We start from the raw sequence: 13,239 nt of genomic DNA, 5'->3' as shown, positions 1-13,239 counted from the left end.
CTGAGCCACTGCACCCAGCTGGGTTTTCTTTTCTTTTCTTTTCTTTTCTTTTCTTTTCTTTTCTTTTCTTTTCTTTTCTTTTCTTTTTAAGGAGTAAGAAAGCCCAGGTGCAGTGGCTCACGCCTATAATCCCAGCACTTTGGGAGGTGGAGGCGGGCAGATCACCTGAGGTCAGGAGTTCAAGACCCGCCACCAAAGTGGTGAAACCCCATCTCTACTTAAAAAATAAAAAAATTAGCCGGGCGTGGTGGTGGGTGCATGTAATCCCAGCTACCTGGGAGGCTGAGGCAGGAGAATCGCTTGAACCCAGGACGCAGAGGTTGCAGTGAGCTGAGATCGCACCATTGCACTCCAGCCTGGGCAACAGGAGCGAGACTCCATCTCAAAAAAAAAAAAAGGAGTAAGAAGTAATGTAGGTTAAGGGTACACCTTTTCTTCTTAAAGAGACTTTATTTTTTAAGACAGTTTATATTTAAATAAAAAGTGAGACGATAATACCAGTTGAATATCTCTTATCCAGAATGCTTGGGACCAGAAGTGTTTTGGATTTCAGATGTTTTCTGACTTTGGAATATTTTCATATGTACATAATGAGCCGTCTTGGGGATGAGACCCAAGGATAGACACAAAATTCATTTATGTGTCATATACACCTAATACACATAGCCTGAAGGTACATTTACACAACATTTTTCATAATTTCGTGCATGAAACAAAGTTTTAGCTGTGTTTTTACTGTGACCCATCACATGAGGTCAGGTGTGAAATTTTTCAGCTGTGGCATCATGTCAGCACTCAGAAAGTTGCAGATTTGGAAGCATTTTGGATTTTCTGATTAGGGATTCTCGACCTGTACAGAGAGCTGCCATATATATCCCGCACCTGGTTTCCCCTATAATTAACGTCTTACATTAGTGTGGTACATCTGCTACAATTCTTGAACCAATATTAACACATTATTATTAACCGAAGTCCGTAGTTTATTCAGATTTCCTTAGTTTTGCACGATAGCTTTCTCTTCCAGGATCTCATCTAGGGCACCAACTTACATTTAGTTGTCATGTCTCCTTAGCTGCCTCTTTTTTTTTCTTTTTTTTTTTCGAGATGGAGTCTCACTCTGTTGCCCAGGATGGAGTGCAGTGGTGTGATCTCAGCTCACTGCAACCTCTGCCATCCAGGTTCAAGTGATTCTCCTGCCTCAGCCTCCTGGGTAGCTGGGATTACAGGCACATGCCACCACGCCCAGCTAATTTTTTGTACATTTAGTAGAGACGGGGTTTCACCATCTTGGCCAGGCTGGTCTTGAACTCCTGACCATGTGATCCACTTGCCTCGGCCTCCCAAAGTGCTGGGATTACAGGCGTGAGCCACCACGCCTGGCCCTTAGCCTCCTCTTAGCTGTGCCAGTCTCTCAAGCTTTCCTTGTTTTTTTTTAAATAACCTTGACAGTTTTGAGGAGTTCTGGTCAGGCCTATTATAGGATACCCTTCTGTTGCTATTTGCCTGATGTGTTTTCTAATAACTAGACTTGGGTTATATGTTTTGGGGGTAAAGACCACAGAGGTAAAGTGTCATTTTCATCACATACATCAAGGGTAATGTACTCTCAGCATGGTTTATCACTGTTAATGTTGACCTTGATCACCTGACTGAGGTAGTGTTTGAGGCAGTATTTGTCAAGTTTGTCCTCTGTGAAATTACTCTTCTCCCACAGCCTCTCCTGCCCTGCTTTTTCCATGCTGTACTCTCTGGAAGGAAGTCACTGTGCACAACCCACACTTAAGAAGTGGAGAGGGGCCGGGAGTGGTGGCTCACGCCTGTAATCCCAGCACTTTGGGAGGCCGAGACGGGCAGATCACTAGGTCAGGAGATTAAGACCATCCTGGCTAACACGGTGAAACCCCATCTCTACTAAAAATACAAAAAATTAGCTGGGCGTTGTGGCAGGCGCCTGTAGTCCCAGCTACTCAGGAGGCTGAGGCAGGAGAATGGCGTGAACCCGGGAGGCAGAGCTTGCAGTGAGCAGAGATCGCACCACTGTACCCCAGCCTGGGCGACAGAGTGAGACTCCATCTCAGAAAAAAAAAAAAAAAAGAAGTGGTGCCAGGCGCAGTGGCTCATGCCTGTAATCCCCACACTCTGGGAGGCCAAGGCAGGTGGATCACCTGGGGTCAAGAGTTCGAGACCAGCCTGACCAACATGGTGAAACCCTGTCTCTACTAAAAATATAAAAATTAGATGGGTGTAGTGGCACACGTCTGTAATCCTAACTACGTGGGAGGCTAAGGCAGGAGAATCGCTTGAACCCAGGAGGCAGAGATTGCGGCGAGCTGAGATTGCACCACTGCATTCCAGCCTGGGCAACAGGGCAGGACTCTGCCTCAAAAAAAAAAAAAAAAAAAGAAGTAGGGATTTATGCTTCCATGCCTTAAGGATGGAATGTCTGTATATATTATTTGGAATTTTTCTGCAAGGAAAATTTGTATCTTCTCCTCCATTTATTTATTTATTTATTTATTTATTTATTTATTCATTCATTCTTTCTTTCATTCATTATTGATACAGAGTCTCACTGTGTCACCCAGGCTGGAATGTGGTGGCACTGTCACAGCTTACTGTAGCCTCGACCTCCTGGCCTCAGGTGAACCTCCTGTCTCAGCCTCCTGAGTAACTGGGACTACAGGTGCATGCTACCATGCCCAGCTAATTATTATTAATTATTATTATTTGTAGAGATGGGTCTCACTGTGTTTCCCAGGCTAGTCTCAAACTCCTGGGTTCAAGCAATCCTTCCATCTCGGCCTCCCAAACTGCTGGGATTACAGGTGTGAGCTACCACGCGTGGCCCATTTATTTATTCAATCATGCATTTATAACAGTATGGACTCATAGATCTTTATTTTGTACTTTGGGTTATAATCCAATACTACTTTATTTTGTTTCTCAAATTCCTCCAGTTTTGGCCACTGGAAGCTCTTTCAAGTGGTTCTTGTGTCCCTTTGATACACACCTATCCTTGTAGGATTTTATTATTTATTTAGCACTGCCTTACTTTCTGGTACTGTAAGATGCCCCAGGCTCATCTTGTATATTTCCTGCCTCTGCCCCAGAATCAGCCATTTCTCCAGGGAGTCCTGGCTCCTTTTATAGGAGAATGATACTAGAAACCAAGATCTGGGTACTAGTTATGCTCATTGCAGCTGGAGTGTTGCTGCTTCTGGGCCTTCTCAGATGGCAGAACAAGAAAATAAGTGTGTGTCTTCTAACTGTGTATTTATAGCTATAAATAGGTATCATATACCTATAAATATTTCTATATGTAACCATCTATATCTATATTAAGCATGAGTTCATACTCTAACCAATTACCATATGGATCATTCTAGTCCCCTCCCTTTGCTTATCTATAAATTTCTACTGCAACAGTAAGAAACCCAGCATCTACCATATGCTATCCATTTTCTTAATTGTTCAGTTCCAATATGCATGAATAACAGTATCAGAATTATAACCCATGGGAAACAATGTTATCGAATAGAGGACAGTGCTTATATTCACTTTTGCCTTTAGTCTTAGGGACTACTCATTTTCAAAGTTACTTAGGTCAGCACTTTTCCCTCAACCCTCTTCAGTGAAGTTTTTTTACACGTTTGTAATACAGTTAGATTTTCTTGCCACTGTCTGCATTCATTCCTAAGATCTAAGGAAATACCTTTTAATTTAACATTTTATCTCCAGCTAGATAATAAATTCACAAAGAACAACTACCATGAGAAGCAAAGTAGTACAGTCATACTTTTTAAAATTGTTCTTGGGTTTTTAAAAATAATTTTTACATTACACAAGTAATACATTATTACAAGATAAAGTCCTTCTTAATACTACTCCAAGCCCAGTCCCTACCCTAAACATACATACGGTTGTTAGTCTGGGATGTGTCTGTCCAAACATTTTTCTTGCATATATATATATATATATATATATATGGAAAACATTTATATTCATATATATAACATTACCTTTATATTCATATATACATATATATGTGTGTGTATGTGTATGTGTGTATATATATATATACACATACACACACACACCCCTATGGAAAATATCTAGTATTCCTGTATGTTTTTCTTTTCTTTTTTTTTTTTTTTTTGAGATGAAATTTCACTCGTCACCCAGGCTGGAGTGCAATGGCACTATCTAGGCTCACTGCAACCTCTGCCTCCAGGATTCAAGCAATTCTCATGCCTCGGCCTCCCAAGTAGCTGGTATTACAGGCACGTGCCACCGTGCCTGGCTAATTTTTGTATTGTTAGTAGACGTGGGGTTTCACCATGTTGGCCAGGCTGGTCTTGAACTCCTGACCTCACGTGATCCACGCGCCTCGGCCTCCCAAACTGCTGGGATTACAGGCATGAGCCACCATGCCTGGCCTGCTGTGTGTTTTTCAACATAAACGGTACCATATATAACTTCTGCAACTCTGTTTTTCTCTAAACCATTCAACTTAGGTATCTTTCAAGCCTGTGCGTGACTGTCTGCTTCGTGAGTAATATTCCATAGAATGAAAGTGTTGGTTACATTTTCCCCCCTGTTAATATTGGCAGTGCTCTAGTGAACACTCTTGTGCATAGTGTTTATTCAGGAATGACTGGGTCATATACACATTTCAGTTTTAATAACTACTGTCAAATTGCCCATTGGTATACCCACCCTGGAAAAAAAATCTTGTTCCTTATTATATGACTGCATGGGACAGAGAAGAGAATCAGATTGCTAGTTTTTAATTTGTCTTAATGTTTATTTCTAGAGAATAGTGAATACGGAGGTAAGACCTAGTCTGTTATTTAAAAGAACCTCATGCTGTGATGATTTCCAGTGCTTTTTAAATGTTAATTGTTAAATTAATAGAAGAGGGATAGTGTCTATAATGGTCTACCCAGCTTTCAGTCAATGATGCTAAAGTAGATGCTGCCACAACTGTATGAAGCTGCAGGAACTCCTTATTTGCGTGATAGGATCCTGAGATGCTGCAGCACAGGAGGACCAAGATGGCAGGCACAGGGCAGAATCCTTCCTGGTCTCTCATGTGCTCCTGATGAGTAGGAAGCTCATGAGTTCATTCACTGGGCAAACATGATTGATCATCTCCTAAGGGCTGGACTAGGATGCCCTTTGCCATACTGGACACTCCCAAAATGCATCTGCAGAGGTCAACGCTGTATTTCTCACCTGTCATTTGCCATTTGGCTGAGTGTGTGTTGGGTGCCAAGCATGAAGCCCAGCACTAAGGAGACAGAGGGGAAGGTGACAGTGCTGCTTTCCTGAGTTTGCCCACACCTGGTTCTGCCAGCCATCACCTCAGACTCTCTGCTCAGCCTTGGTTTGTTCACACTAAGGGACATGTAAGGTAACTTCTGTGCTGCCTAAGGGATGGGGGATACATTAAGCATCCTAAAATAAGGTGAACAGTGGATTCTGTCCTGCCACAGGCCAGAGGTATGCTCCTAGAGCCTTCTTTGTGCTCTTGGAATTATTTCCTACATAGTTGGAAGTTTGGATGGATGTGTGAAAGCTTATAATTCGCTGTGCTGCTGTTTAATCAGAAATGGAAATTAGGGCCGGGCGCAGTGGTTCACACCTGTAATCCTAGCACTTTGGGAGGCCAAGGCAGGCGGATCACTTGAGGTCAGGAGTTTGAGACCAGCCTGGCCAAAGTGGCAAAACCCCATCTCTACTAAAAATACAAAAATTAGCTGGGTGTGGTGGTACATGCCTGTAATCCCAGCTGCTCAGGAGGCTGGGACACAAGAATCACTTGAACCCAGGAGGCGTAGGCTGCATAAGCTGAGATCATGCCATTGCACTCCATCCTGGACGGCAGAGCAAGACTCTGTCTCAAAAAAAAAAAAAGAAAGAAAGAAAAAAGAAATGGAGGCCATGCGTGGTGGCTCACGCCTGTAATCCCAACACTATGGAAAGCCAAGGCGGGCGGATCTCCTGAGGTCGGGAGTTCGAGACCAGCCTGGCCAACCTGGTGAAACCCCGTCTTTACTAAAAATACAAAAATTAGCTGGGCGTTGTGGTGAATGCCTGTAATCTCAGCTACTCTAGAGGCTGAAACACGAGAATCACTTGAACTTGGGAGGGGGAGGTTGCAGTGAGCCAAGATGGCGCCACTGCACTCTAGCCTGGATGACAGAGTGAGACTCCATCTCAAAAAAAAAAAAAAAGGAAATGGAAATTAAAGTTGCTTACAATGTATGTGCTTCCCATTTGGAGAGCAGATTCCTCACAAAGAGAGCTCTACCTGCCAATCCATGCACTGGGGAATGTTGTAGACTACATCTGAGGAGGAAGTAAGGAAGGATTCAAATAGATTTTTCTAAAGCTTAGTGAGGCAGCTTTTCTTGGAACATCAATCACTAATGGTTTATTGCCCCAACAGTCCTGTAATTTGTCACAACTGGCTCCGGCTTGGGGAGTGCAAAGATGGAGGGGGTCTGGTTGCTTCCACCTATTATTGTTTTATAGCTTGTCTCATAATAGAGGTGATTTCTTTCGTTTTACCAGTGGCCAGACAGTAAACTCTCTCTTTCTTCTCTCTTTAGCTTTGTATTCTGGACCTTGTTTGCCCTGTTAACAAGGTCACAATGGGTTAAATTGTGTCTTCCCAAAAAGATAGGCTCAAATTCTACCCACTCCCTACCTGTGGATGTGACTTTATTTGTAACTAGGGTCTGCATATGTAATTAAGTAAAGATGAAGTTGTACTGAATTCAGGTAGTACCAATCTTTATAGGACACCAATAAAAGAAGTCAGCCAGGCATAATGATACATGCCTTATAATCCCAGCTACTCAGGAGGTTAAGGTGGAAGGATCCCTTGAGCTCAGGAGTTTGAGGCTGCAGTGAGCTATGATTGCATCACTGCACTCCAGCCTGGGTGACAGAGCAAGATCTTGTGTCCAAAAAACAAAAACAAAGGGAAAAAAGAGAATAAGAGAAGGTTTAGAACCAGAGACACACAGGGGAAAAGGCCATGTGAAGACCAAGCCGAAGATTGACAGTGATATAGCCACAAGCCCAAGAACAGTGAAGATCACTGGTGACAACAGAAGTGAGGAGAGAGGCAGACCTCAGGTGATCCGCCCGCCTCGGCCTCCCATAGTGCTGGGATTGCAGGCGTGAGCCACCACGCCCGGCCTCCTTTTTTTTTTTTTTTTTTTTTTTGAGACAGAGTCTTGCTCTGTCGTCCAGGCTGGAGTGCAATGGCGTGATCTCAGCTTACTGCAGCCTCTGCTTCCCGGGTTCAAGTGATTCTCGTGTTCCAGCCTCCTGAGTAGCTGGGATTACAGGCATGTACCACCACACCCAGCTAATTTTTGTATTTTTAGTAGAGATGGGGTTTTGCCACGTTGGCCAGGCTGGTCTCAAACTCCTGACCTCAAGTGATCCGCCTGCCTTGGCCTCCCAAAGTGCTAGGATTACAGGTGTGAACCACTGCGCCCGGCCCTAATTTCCATTTCTGATTAAACAGCAGCACAGAAAATTATCAGCTTTCACACATCCATCCAAACTTCCAACCATGTAGGAAATAATTCCAAGAGGCTCTCCCTCAGAGCCCCCAGAAGGAACCAATCCTGCCAACACCATGATTTCAGAGTCTGGCCTCCTGAATGATGAAAACTAAATTTCTGTTGTTGTAAGCCCCCCAAATTGTGGTACTTTGTTACAGCGGTCCTAGGAAACTAATACACTTCATCTTTTGGTCCTCTTGAAAAAGGAGACTTTTAACCCAAATATCCTCTTTACATCAAAGAAGGATTTTAGTCCTACATCGAGCAGTGTCTTTCAGTTCTAAAATCCAGACTTTTCAGCAAGCATCACTTCTCCTTTTCCTCCCTACTTTGCAGCAAAGTCAAGTACCAGTAGAGTGTCTCAGCAGCCGCATGGACACTTGAAGCCTGCTAGCCCTGACCCTGGCGGCCCTGCTAAACAGCCCAGCATAATGGAGCAGCAGCTTGGGAGGTGGAGCTAGAATCCACAAACAGGCAAAACAAAAAGGGTTTTGACCTCGCTCCGCTGCCTTCACAAGGGAAGAGGCTGCAGGGCTGTGGTGCTGTCTTGGTGGGTGCCAACCTGAAACACATGGGCTTTGACACAAAGTGCACATACAGGGGCCAGGAGCAGGGTGGGCAGCCTCATCTTAAATTCTTTGTGGCCTCTCTCCCTTTGGCTAGTGTGTTTTTTAAAGGATCCATTCAGGATCTGTTGAGTCTTCCATAACATCATAAAACTGTGGGATTTTAGAGCTGCAAAAGACCTAAGTGTGATTCAGTCCAACTTCTCACCCTTTTTTATTTATAATAATAACAGCTGCTATCTGTTGAATAATATAAATACTAAATATTTATTGAATACATACTGTGTGCCAGGAAGTTTTCTGAGCGCTTGATATGTATTCACATATTTAGTCATCACAGCAATACTTTGCAATAGGAACTCTCAATATTTCCAATTTGTAGATGAGGAAAGTGAGGCATACAGAGAAAAGGAACTTGACCAAAGACTAACAGCTAGAAAGTGGCAGAATCAGGATTCAAACCCAGGTGTGTCTAACCCCGAGCCCTCTTAGCCCCTCTGCTTTGCAGAGACCTCAGTATGAAATGATACACCCCACGTCATGTATCCAAAGAGTGAGGGCATCGAGACCCAGAACCACACTCCCTAAAAACTGGCAGTGGTGCTGTACTTTTTTTAAAATAGGGTCTTGCTATGTTGCCCAGGCTGGTCTTAAACTCTTGACTCCAAGCAATCCTCCCTCCTCAGCCTCCCAAGTTGCTGGAATTATAGGTGCACACCACTACACCTGGCTTGTATCTTATTTTATTATTTTATTTTATTTTATTTTATTTTATTTTATTTTATTTTATTTCTTTGAGTCGGAGTCTCACCCTGTCGCCCAGGCTGGAGTGCAGTGGTGCAATCTCAGCTCACTGCAACCTCCACTTCCCTAGTTCGAGCAATTCCTCTGCCTCAGCCTCCCGAGTAGTGGGGATTACAGGCACATGCCACCACGCCCAGCTAATTTTTTTGTATTTTTTTTTTAGTAGAGATGGGGTTTCACCATGTTGGCCAGACTGGTCTCGAACTCCTGACCTCAGCCAATTCGCCCACCTCAGCCTCCCAAAGTGCTGGGATTACAGGCATAAGCCACAGCCCAAGGTTTTTTTGTTGTTGTTGTTTGTTTGTTTGTTTGTTTTTAAGGCAGAGTCTCACTCTGTTGCCCAGGCTGGAGTACAGTGGCACAATCTTGGCTCACTGCAACCTCCGCCTCCCAATTCAAGCAATTCTCATGCCTCAGCCTTTTGAGTAGCTGGAACTATATAGGCCTGTACTACCATGCCCAACTAATTTTTGTATTTTTAGTAGAGACAGAGTTTCATCATGTTGGCCAGGCTGGTCTTGAACTCCCGACCTCAGGTGATCTGCCTGCCTTGGCCTCCAAAGTCTTGGAATTATAGGCATGAGCCACTGTGCCCGGCCTTTGTATCTTCTTAATATGGACCCAACTTTAACTGTGAGGGCACACACAGGCATGCACGTGTACACACATAGTCCCAGCCCTGCCCTCAGCCTGTCTTCATGATGTCTGAGGGCATGGTAGTACCAGTGATGAGTTACAATGCATTTTGAAGCCACTGTGAAGAGCAGGTTATATGATGAAGTAAAGTTACCACTACCAGTAAACAATGCAGTTGGGACAGGCAACTAAATTAGAACCAAACTGTTAACCTATGTGTGCGCATACACACACTCACTCACTCACTCACTCACACACACCCTTCTTAAAAAGAGAGCACTAGTCCCTCCCAAGAGAAAACTAGCTTAGAGGTGGGAATTTAGGAAGAAGACCCCATTGTATTTCAATTAGGCTACCCTATTCTCATTCATGTCAAAATTTCTCAAAGGAGTTTGGTCTGAGAGAAGCAGCCACAGGAGGCCTCCACTGGCCATGCTGTCTCCAGCTGAGGAGCTGGCAGCAGGGAAAGCAGAGCCCTGTGGGCCATGTCCCTGGGCAGAGGAGCCAGGCTGAGGCTGCCACCAGCCCCTGGGAATTCTTCCAAGCTTTCATCTGGGATGGTCCTCCTCTCAGGTCTAGGGTGTTCATGATTTTTACAAAACGAGGTCACAAAGGAATGACACCCACGTTAGTGCAAGCCTCGTACTGTCCCCTTGTCCCCGACCAGAGCCCTGGGAGGAGACCACTCCCCATGTGGCAAAGCCTCAGGCGTGGCTGTGAGCATCTGTACGGGCGGGATGCAGGCACAGCAGAGCGGCGCCCCAGCTGGCCTGCGCAGAGCGTTCAGAGCCTCAGAACACCGTGATTAGTGATGAGCTGCTCCAAGGCCGCTGTGCTGAATGGTCCAGGAATCCTTCCAGCAGCTCCGCTTCGCACCCCGTTGTCCCCCACCCAACCCTTTATTTTTTGAGTCAAGCCTTCAGTTTCTCCCCTTTTTCTGCCTCCCTCAAGGGAAGCTGGAAACCATGATGGCCATGAACAGAGTCAGAGATTTGGGTAACTTCTGTGCCCTGTCACCCTGAAGCTCTCTCTTGTGTGCCCTCTCTCCTGTGCCAGCTGAGAGAGGTGCAGGGAAGATCCCCAGCCCTGGCCCTGTGAGTCCAGTCAGGGACCCCGTGTTCCGGACCGGCCACTTCACACCCGGCAGCAACATTTGGTGTTGGGTGGTCGTGGTTGTTGCTGCTCAGCCTGTCGGGGTGGGTGCAGGGTCTCCTGGCTAGAATTTGTGTGGGGTTAGAGGCAGGGCAGCGAAGCCATGTATGGTGCTGAGGGAAACTTCCTACAGCCTGAGGTCTGAAGAGAATGGAGAGGCCATAGGCAGGAAGTCCAGCAAGTAGCTTGGCCTGAGTGGAGGGAGGCAGAGCTTCCCTTGGGAGCACATCCCAAGGTGTGCTCAGTTCTGCCGGACAGGTAGAGTGCCCTGGAATTTTCCAGTGGATACCCAGAAGATACCACCAACTCCTCTGCGGTAGAGAAGGAGCCAGGCACAGTGGCTCATGCCTGTAATCCCAGCATTTTGGGAGGCTGAGGCTGGAGGATCGCTGAGCCTAGGAGTTCAAGACCAGCCTGGGCAGCATATTGAGACCCCGTCTCTACCAAAAATAATAAAGCCAGCCTGGGCAATGTAATGAGACCTTATCTCTACAATAATTTTTTTAAAAATTAGCCAGGCATGGTGGCACATGCCTGTAGTCCCAACTACTCAGGAGGCTGAGGTGGGAGGATCACTTGAGTTTGGGAGGCAGAGGTTGCTGTGAGCTGTGATCACAACACTGCACTCCTGTCTGAGCAACAGAGCAAGACCCTGTCTCTGAATGAATGAATGAACGGTACCTAGCACTAACCTAGGCAAGAGGCAGTGTTAGTTCTGTCTGTTCAAGTCTGCACTCTGCAGATATGAAAGAATTAACCACCTGCACTAGGGAAAGCTGTCCAGAGAGGTAACTGACCCAAGGGCTATACCAAGATCAAGATTTCAGGCTTCCTACATGGTATTCAGACTATTTAAAGAAGCAAGAAGCACACTCCAGGCTCCAGATCCAAGACTATGCCACCAGGCTTCTTATTAAGATGTCACCGGGCTTTGGTAGTTAAAGGGGCCAGAGAGGTTTAAAGGATTGTATGATCACCTGGGTTTTGGAAGAATCCAAAGTGGAGTCACGGCTGAAGAGAGGCCTCCTTTCCTAGGCCCTGGCAGTGCAACTTTTAAATGCATGATTCGCTGGCCCCTTCACAGCTGGATCTTTCTGTTCCCTGCGCTTGCTGAAAAGCAGAAATCTACTCCAAAAGGAACGCTCACTGCTTTTGCCCCTGCTTTTTCTGTAAGTGGTGAGTTTTTATCTGTCTTCTGTTGATGGAGCTGCCAAATCCTAACCCTTCCCATTTCCACTGTGGGCTCCAGGTACACCCCCTATTTGAATAGGTATCAGATTTCCCCAAAGCAAAATCTAATCATTCCTGGGCTTAGTCCGCTTCTCTGAGAAGGCCAAGAGCCCTGACCTCATTCTCTGCGCTGGCTCCTGCTGCAGTTATGAGGAAGCTGTGGGATATGTCCCTGGGGTACAGTTAGCACAGCAGGGGGCTAGGGAATCTCAACCCCGTGAACCAAGAGACAAGGTTATACATGAATTTAGGAAGCCAGAAAGACCCAAAGCCCCAAGTAGGAAGTTTCTATAAGGAAACCCTTACACTATAAGGCCTTACACAAATATCTGGGATAATGATTTTATCAACTACCCACATCCCCTTGAGAGGACTTCATGAGGGTCCTTGAACTAGACCCTGTAGGGTGGGGGCTACTCTGTGGGAGCCTCCCAGACTGAGTGTGGAGAAGGGTGCTCCCAGGAGGAAAATCAAGGTGCTGTTACTGGAAGAAGAGAAGAAGGGGGATGGGCGCTGAGTGGGCCAAGATCACAAATGCTTCCCTCACCCATCCAGGCCTCTTTCTCTTTCCTTTGCTTCCCTTCATTTATCTGTTCTTTGGCTCCTGCTCACAAAAGGACAGAAGAATCATTCCATTTTAATAGGTACAGTCTGTGAGGCTGGTGGCCACTGTAAACTGGTCTGTTTCCTAGTCTTGCTCATCCTGGAATCAGGATGTAACATGGAAACACAACAGGCCCCTTGCTTCCCGGCTGCTGTTCATCACCTGTTTGTGATGTCTTCCTGTGCCTAGAGCAGGTGCTTCTCTCCTAAACTTGTCCTCCTCACAAGATAAATCCTCTCTCCCAAGCCTGCCCTCCCGTGCTGTAACCTTCTCTTGGCTTCTGCTTTTTTCTGAACTTCCTGTTCTATTTTTGAACACTCGTAGCCTGGACCCAGGCCTTGGCAGACAAAGAGCCCGTGTGAATGGTAGACATCTGACCTGAATACCTGACCTGTGATTAGTAACCTGGGTTGGCCCCAAGCCGAAGGTGGTTCCATGCCTCCATCAGTTGTCACCCTTCCAACCTGGCTGGCCACATTTTTTGCTCCTGCCGTCAACTGCAGAGATGCAAACTGTGTGTGAAGAGGTGATTCCCTGCCTGGGAGGTTTCAGGGTTATCTGTGTCCACCTCTCTCCGGAGCCTCCAGGCACACACACCAAAAGGTAGATATGACCCTGCCTCTTTGGAACAGTGAGTAGAGCAAACTGCTGTGTTGTGGCTTCG

At 45.8% G+C, this 13,239-nt stretch overlaps 1 protein-coding gene across 19 annotated transcripts in view; it reads left to right on the top strand.

The window, feature by feature from the left end:
• The window catches only part of ATXN7L1 (ataxin 7 like 1), a 267,713-nt gene that overhangs the window by 140,857 nt on the left and 113,617 nt on the right, over positions 1-13,239 (top strand). The gene's annotated exons all lie outside the window — the stretch shown is intronic.

Source organism: Pan troglodytes, chromosome 6 (genome assembly GCF_028858775.2).
Source record: "Pan troglodytes isolate AG18354 chromosome 6, NHGRI_mPanTro3-v2.0_pri, whole genome shotgun sequence".
Taxonomy (NCBI): Eukaryota; Metazoa; Chordata; class Mammalia; order Primates; family Hominidae; genus Pan; species Pan troglodytes.
Note: the sequence above shows the minus strand (reverse complement) of the source record. Positions and strands in the feature narration are given on the sequence as shown.